We start from the raw sequence: 14,063 nt of genomic DNA on the forward strand, positions 1-14,063 counted from the left end.
CTTGGGATATGATGTCATTACGTGGTCAGATTCCTGTTGATGTATTTTCTAGTTTTTCCTTGAACCAATCCAGCAAGCAGCCTCTCGCAATTTTTATTCAGGCTGAAACCGTCCCTGCTTTTGAGCGCGTCCACCTGACTCACACCTGCAGGACCTGAAGGTGCTGAAGAGTCACAGATGCTGGCTCATGCTGCATAAAGTCTCCTGCATTCCTGATGCTTCTTTTTGATTTTATTATTGGATATAATCTGAGTATCCTGACTTAAATCTGTCACGTCATTTCCTGCGGCATCTCACTGTTGCAAACTGATCCTTTCCATCCCTCCCGCTCACTGTCCCGCTGTCTCCCCCCAGGGTGTCCAGGGTGACAGAGCACCTGAGTCTGCTTTCTGAGACTCACAGGTGGGCACCCGGGGCTGGAGGCTGTGCAGCCAGGACAGTGGGAAGGATGGACATTCCCTTGTTGGCCGAGACACGACACAATCTCTGCGACCACGCGGGTTCCCAGGGAACCCTGGGAGCGGCACCCCAGCCCCCTGACACTGTACCTTCTCCCTGAACCCCTAAATGACACCCCGCCCGGGCACTGACCCCGCCTGCCTCTGCCCCCCAGGCCGCCTGCTGAGCAGGAGGTAAGGGGGTGTCCTCTCCTGGGGGGCTCGGCTCTGTGAGGAGTCCGGGGCCACCGTCAGTCAGTGTGGACTGTCACTGGTCAAAGGTGACTTGAGAAACCACTGACTGTGCGGTGTTCAGAATCATGATGCCCCAGGGAGACACAGGTGAGCCTTGGGGGCCTCAGGCTGCCCACCCGCGCTCCAAGCTCAGAGGCGACGCCCCTGGCGGCCTCTGGGCACCAGCCCCGGTCTGCCGCACTCGCCAGTGCACCCTGCTGCCCCCAACCCCTGAACCCGGGACCCCACCCCAATAAAGCTCCACGGCACCCACGACGTGTCAGGGAAGCAAGGGTCCCCCCCGCAACCCCCTAGCGTGGCCCGCAAAGACCCGGGTGGGCCTCGTCCCTGCCCCTGTCTCCTCAGAGCAGCCGGCAGATCGTTCCTCTGTTACACAAACAACAAATGAGACAAAATGGAAGAAGTTTTGCTTAATCATGGATGAAAAGAGACCGTGGTGTGTATTTGAAAGCACAAAGGAGATGATTTCAAAGGCAGAACATGTGGAACCCTAAACTGCATCTCCCCACACACTCACGTCCATCAAGGAGAAACTTGCTCACACTCAAATAGACAATGTTGACATTTTCTTCCTCCCGAGCTCTCCCTGGAAGGCTGCTGGATCGGGCCTGGCCCCGGGTCCTGAGACGGAGGCTTGGCAGAGACCAGGGTGAGGTCTCCGGTGCCCGGAGCCTGAGGCGCGCTCATCAGGGCAGAAGGACTTGTTCCAGCTCCGCGTCAGGAGTCGATGTGTTTGTTCCCAGCGGTGCCAGCTGATGTCCATGACTCAGAGTGCGTGCGGCGCGTGGGAAAAGCAAAGACAGATGCGCCAGGGCCGGGACAGGTGTCCGGCAGGAGGGTGACACCACAGTGACCATCCTCAGACCAAACCTCAGCTGGGATTGGAGAGTGAGCCGCAGAGGTCGCCGTCCCCCAATGGCCAGTGCGGTCCCCACGGTGCCCACTCACAGGGCCGGTCGCTCGGTCAAGAACACAACAGAGGGGGTGGCAGGTGGTGTTCTCAGGAAATGGAATCAAAACAAGCAGCCACTGCAGGAGGAGGCAGGGAGAATGATGCGCCCGTGCCCACTGGGAGTGCCCAGCGAGGGGGACACTGAGGGGTGGAGGAAGAGAAAGCAACAACACCTCGGCTGGTGGACTCCCGGACACGTGCAGGAGGACAGTGACCTGCACCTCAGGGTCAGCACCGTGGGCAGAAGCAGGAGGAAGCAGATCTGGCAGAAGACAAAGGGCAAAGATCTTTGCCTCCTGCTGCTGGAGGGGGTCCCCCGAGGTCACGCCTCCAACTGACCTCAGAGCTGGCCTTGAGTAACTGGAGTCCCTCAGCCTCCGTGAGTCCTCAGTGTCCTTCTGCCCAGTCTCAGTTTTCCAGGGGCCTTGCCCACAGGAGGAGCCCAGGGCACGGCGCCTTGGCTGGGGCACTAGCCCTTGAGCTGACGAGCCAGCTGAACCCAGCCTGGCATGAGCCACAGAAGAGCAGGCCCAGGGCACTCCCTGTCATCATGGTGGCTCCAAGCCCAGACGCAGTGGCTGGACCCATGTCTCAGCTCGGCAGTGAGGCCTCTGCATTCCAGCCCATATACCCTGAAGTGCTCAGGGCACATGCATGCGCCAGCTCGGACTGATAAATTAGCCTCAGAAGAGGACGCATGTGGCGGCTTGAGAAGAGAAGCATTGAGCTGATGGCTGCACACCCTTCCCAGACAGAGTCATCACAGCTTCAGGACCTCCCATTGACTTGAAGACCCCCGGAGTCCTCCACAGAGACCCCGCTGCTGCACCTGCCTCAGGCCCTGCCTCTAGCATCTCCTGCAAAGAGCGCCATGGGTCTCAGCCCAGTCTCTGCCGGCCATTTGCAGTTGGCGGGCGCGAACACCCCAAGAGCTGGAACGCTGGTGTCGCTAGCACTGCCTGCGGGGCCGGGTGCTTACCTGCCTACTCCCTGGTGGCTGGCGCCTGTGTCTGGCCTCCTTGAGAACTCTCGATGGTCCAGCCATGTTTGGCCCGGCATCTGGTGCTGTCCAGCCTGGTCTGCGGACTATTGCTGTGGGCTCTGCCTGCGCGGGCTACCTCCCCGGGACATGGGGATTTGATCTTGATTCCTGGGTTCCCCCATGCTGACCCCTCCCTGTCCTCTGCCCATGCACGTGGACCCCTGGGTGTTGCCAGCCACAGCCCTCGGGCCCACATGATGGGGTGTCACCTGTGTCCCTGAGGTGCAGAACACCAGGGCCCGAACGGGACCGGGGCCAGTGGACAGGCATCCCTCCCTGGTGGGGCCATGTGCCGGCCAGAATAGAGGGGCAGGGGCATCCGTTTCCATTGACAGGGCCCGTGGGGGCGAGGCCCTCCCCTCATTGTCTGCAAGAAACTCCAGAATCACCATCAGTTTGTGGGGCTGCAGCTTCTGGGACTGCTCATCAGGGCTGGTCCCTCATGCTCGCTCCGGCCTCCGCCTTCCCTCCTGCACGTGCAGGGGACGGGTCCCCAGAGTGCCCGCTGATGAGCTCATTTGTTGTCTGTGACCCTGACCTGGGGGGTCTGTGAGGACTCAGGGAGACCCACACCCGGGAGAGGGTCCCCCACTCTGCTGTGTCAGAGCCCGAGACACACCCACTGCGAGGACATGCCGGACAGCGCCGCCGCGGGCCTGACCCCCATTGTAAGGTCAACACCAGCCTCCATCAGACACGACAGTTCAAATGTTGTTACATTTCCAGGCGCTGAGATAAACAGCCTTTTTGAATAAAATAATTCCCGTGTCAGAAGACCCAGGTGATTCCCTGTCTCGCTCCTGGGAGTTTCTTGGTTGCCCTCCCCCCCTACATACACCCCGTCCCCCTGCCAGACCCAGGGAGTGCCCAGGGGTGGCGGCAACTTTCCCACTCCCTGTGGACGGGGCTCGTCCTGGCTCTGACGCCGGGGCCACCCGTCCCTGCGGGGTCAGGGGGGTGATAGGGCTGAGGGGGGACCAGGTCCTGCCTGCGGAGCCTACCAGGCCCTTGATGCGCTATGTAAAGGTCAGCATGACACTATATGTCAATTTTTCTTTTTTTTCTTTTTTTAAAGATTTATTTATTTATTTTACACAAGAACCGGGGTACAGGCCAGATGTGTGGGAGAGTGAGGGGATTTACCAGAGACAGAGCGGGGAGCAAAACAGGCAGACTGATGAAATGCACTGCTGAGGGGAGCAGCAGGAGAGTCAGGAGAGTTCCGCTGCACCATGTGGGACCCTCGCTGGCCTGGCAGGAACAAACTGGCGCTCAGAGGCTGCGGACATCTTCACAAGCTGTGCTCAACCGCTTGTGCCACCAGGGGAGGCTCTGGTCAGATATCTTTAAAATTTTCTATTTTCCTTTAGACCAAACTTCTAAACCTCTGTTGAGCTGGAGAGTTGATGTCATCAGCGACGTCACGTGAGGCTATGCGAGTTTACAACTTGCTGCCATCCAAGAAATGCTTTATTCACGGGTTTTGGTTGCTTTAGTTTGGGGGTTAATTTCCCACTCTGGGGGCACAATAACACCCGCAGTCCACACAACACCCCGTTAGTGCCTCCTCTTCTTCCATGCCATCCCCTTGCTTCTCTCTGTTCCCTCAGGTAACAGCACATTTTTTCACTAAGCCCGACATCTGCTTTTGCTGCATTTGGTGATGGAGCTTTTCTGTATTTCTGTTCCACAGATGAGTGAGACCATCCGCATCTGTCTCTCACTCTCCGGCTCATTTCACTTCTCAAAACCACCTCAGGATCCAGCCATGCTGTCAAAAATGACATGATTTCATCCTTTCACAGCTGGGTGGTACCCACTGAGCGTAGACCCACATTCTGTATTCACTGCCCTGTGGCTGGTACTTGGGTGGGGCCAGGACCGGCCACGGTGGACGGTGCTGCAGTGACCACAGGTGCACGTGGTCTGCCATGACTCCCACCCCAGAGTGTTGTGAGGACACACTCCAAGAGAAGGGCCCCGAGGGCGCATGGACAAGTGGTCCCACACCCTAGGGAGGGTTTGAACCTCAGACACGTCAACCCCGGAACAGGCCCCTGAGCTGGGTCTTCCTCATATGTCTGTGATGTGGCCCCGGGGCCAGAACAAGGGATGGGGGCCTGTGTGATAGGGCCCATGTGCCAAGGGACAAGGGGGGATGAGGGTAACATCATCTGAGACCCAGAGGGCGGGAGACGCCAGAGAAATGCTGTGGGAGAGCCGGTCAACCCCTGGGTCAGCGTTACAGGCCTGAAAACTCAACCAAGGCCACAAAAGCATCTTCATGTGTGAGAACTGACCACGACCCGCGCGGCCTGCGATGGCTGCACAACGGGGCCCAAACCAGGCTCCCGGAGCCCGTGTTGGAAGATAAATTAGCCTTTCAGTGACGGATGGTAACGCAGGCGTTTCTCACCTCACTGGAGAAGCCATTTTAATGTTCATGCCCAATTACAGGAAATAGCCGCAGTAACTCTTCCGTCCCCGCAACATCACTGAGAGATTTATTTAAACGGCCTGGAAACGGTGGAGGACGTTGCATAGGAAGAATCTCAGCCCAGCCTCTCACCCTCGGCCGTGGGATGGTCGCGTGGAGGTGGTGATGGCGGCTCCCGGGTGTGGCAGGACGTGGAGACCATCATATGCAAGTGCCACATGCACCCGCTCTGGTCGGCACTGCGGCATGATCTGCTCGCTGAGGTACTGACCGTTCCCAAGTACCTTACAGTCCAGGCCACACACCAAAGGCCTCTTCCCATAGGGCAGAGGCCATAGCAGGCGTGATGTCTACCCAGGAGCCGCAAGCCACGCACAACCACCCACGACCATGGCCAACACCATGGCCCCTCCCCAGGTGAAGACCACGGAGAACCTCCTGCAAGCGGCAGCCACTTAGACTCCAACCAGACTGGCAGGCGTGAGGCGGAGCAGCCATGAGTACGTGACCAAACACACACGCAGCAACATGTGAGGACACGAACCATCCTCTCTCAGAGGGTCCAGTTTTCTTCCCTCTGTCGTTCATTCTGTTGAATTTCCCCCCTAACATCCCTTCCCCTCCCCCCCGCCTCTCCCTTCCTGCCTTTTCCCTTCCAAACTTTATTTCCCTTCCTCACTCTCATCCGCCAGCCACCTCCCAGGTCCCCCCATGGAGGGCACACTTGGGTGATGGTGACTTTCCAGCGTCCCTTGGAGGTGCTCATCATGGCTTTGATGCTGGGTCCACACCCGGGTTCCCTGAGGCTGGTCAGTGATGATGAAAGAGACCTTTGAGGAAAATTAATTAGAAGCCTTTCCTACAGGGTCACAAGACACACAAAATAGCCTCTGACACACTCAGTGCGCTAATTGTTCACTGGGATGTGAGACAGGATGACGCCAATTAAGACAGTGACCTGAAAAAGGGCGCTTGTCTCTCTGGAATAAAGTCACTTGATGGATGGATCTTGGACAGTGTCCAACACGCGGACACCAGCTCCAGAGCTCGAATAGCCCAGCCCTGAGGCCCTGCTCTGTCCATGAGGCAGCGCAGGATGGGGTGGAATGTCCTGTGAGTGCTCAGAGGCGTCCCTAGGAGCCCCGACCATGGAGTGAGAGGCCAGGACGCCCTCTGTCCACACCATGGGGACAACCTCAGGAGAGACAGGCCACGGCAGTGGGAACTTCCCCCCAGACTGCAGGTATCTGCCCCCAGCTGCTTGCAGGGGAGAATCCACACAGATCTGAATGACTTTAGATCTCATGCTTATTTCAGACTTGAGAAAGTATCATAAACTATTCATTTTATAAATTGCAAAAACTGATGCTGAAGTTACACAATGTGTTCAACTTCTCAATGCCGTATTGTGTTGAGATGACTTGCAATGTGAGAAGATATGTTTTCCTCTAACTTAAGGTGTTTAGAAGATTTTTCCTTAAACACATTTGTGATATTAGAGGCATTTCACGTACAGTATCGCCTCGCATGGGTGGCAACCTTGGGGCGGCGCGGGGCAGGGTAAAAAGGACTCCAAGTGCAAGCAGAGAGACTCCTAGAGGGCCGCGTGTCTGGACATGACCGCTCCCCGGGGCAGGTCTCACTTGTATTTGGGGGTCACACTCAGGCAAGGCAGGTGAGTCCATGAGGAAGGTGTGGGGTGCATGGTGGGTGAGGATGGGGATGCTAAATGTCTGACACGAGTTGGGGGAGGGAACAGGAGCTTCTGCGGGGGCTCCAGCCGCTGCCTCAGGACGGCCTGTGTCTAGCCCCGTCACCACTTCCTTCCTGTCACGGAGGTCGCTGGTGAAGCTGCTCTGGCGCCAGTGTCTGCCTGTGTTCCCAGCAGGTGTGCTCAAACCAAGACTGTCCTGACAAGAGGCTCCTGCCTGACCCACAATAGCTGAATAATCAGCAGAACCTTCTGGGCACCAGGCAACAGCCCAAGAACAAGGTGCATGGGGCCCGACAACAGTGTATGTGACCATCGCTGCTCACGCCTGTGATGTGGGCGCGGAGCACAGGGAGGAGCCAGAAAGTGAAAGAGCCACGACAGTCGGTGACATGCACAGCCACAGGGGGAAACTCACGGGGAAAGTCAAGGGACACTTTTGGCGGGGAAGGGGCCGTGAAGAGCCCGGCCTGGCTCTGGGCCACAGCGGGTCCCGCACTCAGAGGAGCCGGTTCCCTCAAGACCCAAATGTCCTCTCCTGCCTGGGGGGACGGGAGGGCTTAGGGGGAATGAGGGGGGCGGGGAGTGGAGACCTGGAGCAGACACGGGACCCCTCTCACAGGGATCCGCCCCCTTACTGGGCCTGGGGCTGCTCTGAGGACAGGGGTGCCAGGCCTGTCAGTCGCCAGCAGGCTGCGGCATCAGGTGAACGACAGTCAAGGGGTTTCGAGGCAATTTCTGGTGAGACGGCTCTTTCTCTCAACAAGTGGCGCAGCTGCGACTGTGTCTGTTACTAGACACGGGCTTCGGGGTGATCTGACCTCATCACCCTCTGCGCGCAGGACACTGTCTCACACTGTGACTGGAAGGGGTCCCCGTAACTGATCAGGGCCAGGGCAGAGACGGGTCTTGTGTATTTGTCATGAGACATTTGTGTTTTACGCCACTCAGAAGAATCCCAGGCCCTTGACCACAGCCTGTCCTCAATTATTCCCTTTTCAATTAAAATATCTGGGTCATTTCCACAAATCTTTCACAGTTATTTCATATCAGCACATTCTCCTAAAAGTCCTGCCTCCCCAGGCCCTGGCCCTCCGTCACCCCACAGAGGGGGGAGAGGGTGAGATTGGGGAGGGAGGAGAGAGGGCAGGGCTGCCCCGTGTCCAGACGTCCCCACTCACGCATGGGCCTGGGGTGAGGAACAAACCTACACCCGGAGGACCCGGGTCCCTGGGACCGGAGGGACAGCCACACGCACAGACCGTCCGGCTCAGCGCCGGAGTGGCCGCCTCCCTGCACAGATGTGCATGTGTCTGAGGGGGACAGAGGGGCCGGGGAGGGACCCGGGGGTGGACGAGCCCATCCTGCAGGAGGGACGTGTGGGTGTGACCCAGGAAGAGACTCTGCAGGAGACACACTAGAGATGGGAGGAAGGTCCTTTAACGGGACATCACAACGTGACGAGCTGGTGGCCGGCGCCACAGCCTGGGCGCACGGAGGAGGAATGTGGGGACAGTGAGCAGAGATGCAGCGCAGGACATGGGCCTGAGCGGCTCTGGCAGGAGCGTGTGGGGGCTGTGCTGGGAATGCAGCTGCTGAGTGTCCACTGAGCCTCAACACATGTGACATTAGAGGTCTCTACAGTGAGTGTCTCGAGGGCAGGACGTGGGTTACAGGTTTCTATGTGGAAGGAGAGGATCAGTGAGTTTCCTGTTCAGAAGTGGCCGCAGCTCTGGATGCACCTGACCCGGGACCCTGAGGGGCTGGGGTGTGGGGGCAGCGGGACAGCTCAGTCCACTGTGCTGGGCGGGTCAGTGACAGACAGGGGAGGACAGTTTGGGGAGTTCTGAGGGGAGGGGAAGTGGCCATCCTTAGTGTCCCTCACATGAATTGTTTGGACAACATGACAGTTTGCTTTCAGAAGAGCTGAAAATGCAGTAGTTTGACAGGACGGCGCTGCTTGGAGAATGACTGGGGATGAGACTCGGGAGGACCAGGCGTGTGGGTGCTGAGGAGCTGCTGTGATTGACTTAAGGTGCCCAGTTATGTTCACCTGGGGAGACGGGGCGGTGGTGATTTCTTCCTCCCCACACTCATGCAGATGATGGCTCCAGGGGTGACCAATCTCACGGCCGTGACAGATTCGTCCCCCTGGGGTTCCCCACCCAGGGGACCATGGGCTTCTTGCACCCGCTGCTCTTCTCCCTGGTCTACCTGTGCGCCCTGCTGAGGAACGGGCTCATCTGCGTCATCACAACCCTGGACCGGCACCCCCACACCCCCATGTACTTCTTCCTGAGGAGTCTGTCCCTCACGGACCTCTGCTTCATCTCAGCCTCAGTCTCCAAGTCCATTGCCAACTCTCTAAGGCACAGCAACTCCATCTCCTTCCTGGGCTGTGTCGTCCAGGTCTTCATGATGGTTATTTCAGGTGCTGAGAGTTTCACATCCTTGTGGTGATGAGCCTTGACCGCTATGCTGCCATCTGCCACCCACTGCACTATGATGTCATAATGAGTTGGGACAGGTGTGTGCAGCTGACAGCTGTGTCCTGGCTGGCTGGGGGTCTCTATGTTATGATGAACACAGCTGGGACCTTCTCCTTCTCCTACTGTGGGTCCAACGTGGTCCACCAGTTCTTCTGTGACGTCCCCCAGTTGTTGGCTATTTCCTGCTCAGAAAATTTAATGAATGAGCTTATACCCATGCTCATTGATATGGTGTTAGTAACCTGCTGTTTCATTTTCATCATCATTTCCTATGTCTACATCTTCTCTGCTGTCAGGAAGATCCCATCCACAGAAGGTAAGGCCAAGGCCTACTCCACGTGCCTTCCCCACCTGCTGGTTGTGGTGCTGTTTGTCTCCACTGGATGCTTTGCTTCTCTGAAGCCGACCTCAGGGACCCCGTCCATCTCTGACCTGGTCATTTCTATGTTCTACACGGTGGTGCCCCCCACCTTTAATCCCATCATATACAGTCTGAGGATCCAAGCCATGAAGTCGGCGGTGTGGAGACTGATGAAGGGGAGACTCACCAAGGAGTAATAGGAAAGTCGAGGTTGTGACTCCATCACGACACTCTTATTTTAAATTTTCCCATAACACAGTTGACAGAACCTGAGGGGAACCAGAGAGGCTGGAGGAGGCCTCACCGGGTTGGTGGTGTAAGTAGAAAAGGTGGATTTACTTATTATCCTCCTCAGGAGTCGGGGGCAGAGGCTGGTGTCTGTGGAGGAGGAAGTTGAGGCAGGTTTAGTCTCTGAACTTGGGGCTTCCTGAGTTGGGGCCCCAGGTTTTTGTGGCCTGGAGCCCAAAACAGGTGTCAGGGGAAACGCCCTGTATCCCCAGAATTCCCATCAGGCCTTGCGGCCTGGTGGGCTGGGCCCTGCTAGTGACCATCATGGGATCCCCATCTGTCATTTGTCAGGGCTGTTCCATGGGACCCCTCAGTTCCCTGGTCTGTTGGGAACTCTGCTGGGCCGAGGACACTGACCTTGTTACCCATAAACTCAGGGTCCTGCAGGAGGGTGCTGACCCTCCCATTGGCTGCCGGGTCCACCCAGACTGTGCACAGGTGTCCTAGGTGTCCTGTCTGGGACAAGCACTAACTGTCCTTTGCCCAAATCCTGGGGAGACATCATCAGACCTGGAGGAGTGATGGCCACCAGAGCTCTGGCTTCTCTGATGGCCTTAGGCCCCGCTAAGCAGCCCGAGCTGTCCCCTGGGGAGCTGGTCCTGGGGATTGTGGTGCCGCATGTTGGGGTTTCAGGGAAAGGAGAGGAAGGCCCAGGCAGGTCTAGGATGCTGGTGGGCGGGTCCAGCCTCGGTTCATAGACATAGCAGCACTGCCCATCAGCCACAGTGGACAAATGGCTGGAGTGGACGTTGTATCCTGTACTGGTGTAGCTGCCCTAGGCTGACTCCAGGAACCCCAGTAGGGGTGCACACCCCTCAGGAACCACTGGTGGTGTGTGGCCTCATGATGGCAGGCCCAGAAGGGGGTGGACAGGCTGCCGGAGGGTCCAGGAACTCGGGTTGCAGCAGAGCCTCAGGAGCAGTGACCACACACACCCACAAGCCAGTATGGGCCCCCAACACCACCCACCCCAGGCCTCCAGCTTCACTTCCCCCAGGGTAGTGCCATCTCACTGGGCAGCTCTGGACGTGGCCTGGTGGATGTTGAGGACATAAATGGGACAGTGCGTGGGCCTGGGACTGTCCATCCCCTGTGTCCTCCACCAGTATCCCCTGTTGTCTAAGACCCTGACCTGTTGGGGCCATGAGGTTCTGGGGGAGTCCCACACCCGGAGAGGGCCCCCTACTCTGCTGTGTCAGAGCCAAGTCACAGACTACCCCGAGGACACACTGACAGCGCCGCCTCGGGACTGACCCGCACTGAAAGATAAACACAAGCTTCCCTCACACACGACAACAGTTCAAATGTGATGACAGAGTCACAGGCGCTGAGAGTAAATGGCATTTTTGAATAAAATGATTCTGAGAGACACGAACAAATTCCCATGTCAGAAGATCCAAGTGCTTCCCCGTCTCGCTCATGGGCGATTTCTTGATTTCCCTCCCTGCCCCCTTCCTCCCCCTCCTGCCTCCACATGCCCGTCCCCACCTGCCAGGCCCAGGAGGGCACACAGGGGGTGGCGGCGACTTTCCTGCTCCCTGTGACTTGGCTCATCTGAGGCTCTGACAACGGGGCCACACCAGGTTCCCCCTTCTGGTCAGTGAAGGCTGCTGGAGCCTGAGGATGAGGAACCACAATCCAGTCCTCACAGGTGTCAAAGCAACAAAACTGCATCTGGCACACTCAGTGCACTAATGGTCTCTGAATGTGCTATAGGACAACGCCAATTAAGACAGTCAATGACAACAACACATTGCACTTGTCCCTCTGGAGGAAGATCCCTGAGGGCAGGAATCTGGACAGTGTCCAACACGCGGACACCAGCTCCAGAGCTCAAATAGCCCAGCCCTGAGGCCCTGTTCTGTCCATGAGGCAGCAACAGGACGGGGTGGAACATCCTGTGAGTGCTCAGAGGCGTCCCCAGGAGACCTGACCATGGAGTGAGAGGCCGGGACGCCCTCTGCCCGCGCATGGGGACAACCTCAGGAGAGAGACAGGACACGGCAGCAGGAACTTTCCCCCCAGACTGCAGGTATCTGCCCCCAGCCGTTTGCAGGGGAAAATCCACTCACACTTGGAAAATTTTAGATGTCAAGCTTCATATTAGACTGGAGAACGTGCTGTAGTTAAACTACTCACTTTGTAAATCACGACAACTAATGTAGACGGGGCCCAAGTCATCATGTCCCACCGCCCTGTCAGCCTGGGTGAGACTCGGTGAGAGAAAACACATTGTTATTTGAGGATCTTCCACAAATTATGCCATTTTAATGTATTCATTATACAGGAAGATTTCTATGATCAGCCTGACAATGTCTCATGACTGATCTTAGCATTCTATCAGTGTGTATTAAGTGTTCCATCAAATCACAACAATGATTATTTTGTAACTAAGATGAATTTCAAAATCCTTATTGCTAAACTTCCATTTGTTATTCATTTTTGTTCCTAATATTATGACAGGCATGAACATAGAAATTCAATTTTTATAACAATATTTTTGACTCTTTGGCTCTGAAACTAAAGTGAGGGTGGCATGGACACCTGACTTTTATGGACATTCACTTGGGTTTTTCCCCAATTCCGCACTCTAGGATTGTTAGAGATATTATAAAGTCACAGTACCTAAATATGGAAGGAAGAATATAAAAACTTACATCATAAGTATAATATGTACTTTAAATCTCTTAAAAGATGTCTACGGATTTGACCATGTGGTATCCCCATTTAATTTTTAGTTCTTATTAAATTATTTAGAATTATTTCCACTAATGTATTTCCATCAATTTATATCCAACATTCTCCATTAAAACCCGACCATCACCAGGACCGTCACCCCACAGAGCAGGGAGAGGAAGAGGTTGGGGAGGGGGAGGATAGCGGGCAGGGCTTCCCCGTGGCCAGACGTCCCCACTCACGCACGGGCCTGGGGTGAGGAACAAGCCTGCACCCAGGGGACCCGGGCCCCTGGGACCAGCAGGGACAGCCACACGCACAGACCGTCCAGCTCAGCCCCGGAGCAGCCTCCTCCCTGCACAGATGTGCATGAGTCTGAGGGGGACAGAGGGGCCGAGGAGGGACCCAGGGGTGGACGAGCCCATCCTGCAGGAGGGACGTGTGGGTGTGACCCAGGAGGAGACTCTGCAGGAAACGTGGTCTCTGGGTCCTCAGATGTGGGGGAGTCAGGTGCAGAGAGATGAGGGGATGGGGGAAGGACCAGGAGTCGGCAGTGAGGCCACAGGGGCAGGAATCTGACAGAGGAGGCATCAGGACATGCCGCATGGGGACGCTGAGCCCAGATCATTCAGTTCCAGGACAGTGTCGGGTCCTGGGGAGCAGGAAAACAGGGACCCGCATACCCCATCTCCCTGCTCACCTGTCACTGTGGGGCCTCCTGAGACCAGGGCTGTGCTGGAGGAGCAGGGACAGGCTCTCTAGAGGGGGGAGGGGCTGGGCATGGTCACGTGTCCTCTGGGATTGTGCCCTGGACGACCTCTGGGAGGTGTGCTGGGCTGAGAGGCTGGGGCCTGAGCAGGAGGCAGGAGTAGCAGGACTGGGGCGATGGGGAGGGGCTGAGTCGGTTTTGTTGACACATATGAGATTCCAATTGTACAGTTTTTGTAGAGGACAGTTGAAATGTCAGTTTTTCACCCATTGCAAGAACAAATATGGAGAATGTAGTAACGGCACATTCACATGAGGTGGAAATAAATGGGTTGAATAATGAAGTATATGCAGATGCTGATATTTGACTCAATATGAGCAAGAAAGTGTAATTCTGTGGAAAATAGATTGAATTACTGTCCTCTCATGATGATCTATGTTCAATGTTGGAAGATTTGTCAGTTTCTTCGTATTTTCTCTTTTATACAGATGATGGCTCCAGGGGTGACCAATCTCACGGCCTTGACAGAATTTGTCCTCCTGGGGTTCCCCACCCAGGGGACCATGGGCTTCTTGCACCCGCTGCTCTCCTCTCTGGTCTACCTGTGCGCCCTGCTGGGGAACGGGCTCATCGTCCTCATCACCACCCTGGACTGGCACCTCCACACCCCCATGTACTTCTTCCTGAGGAGTCTGTCCTTCGCGGA

This window comes from Talpa europaea (assembly GCF_964194135.1).
Source record: "Talpa europaea genome assembly, chromosome: 2".
Taxonomy (NCBI): Eukaryota; Metazoa; Chordata; class Mammalia; order Eulipotyphla; family Talpidae; genus Talpa; species Talpa europaea.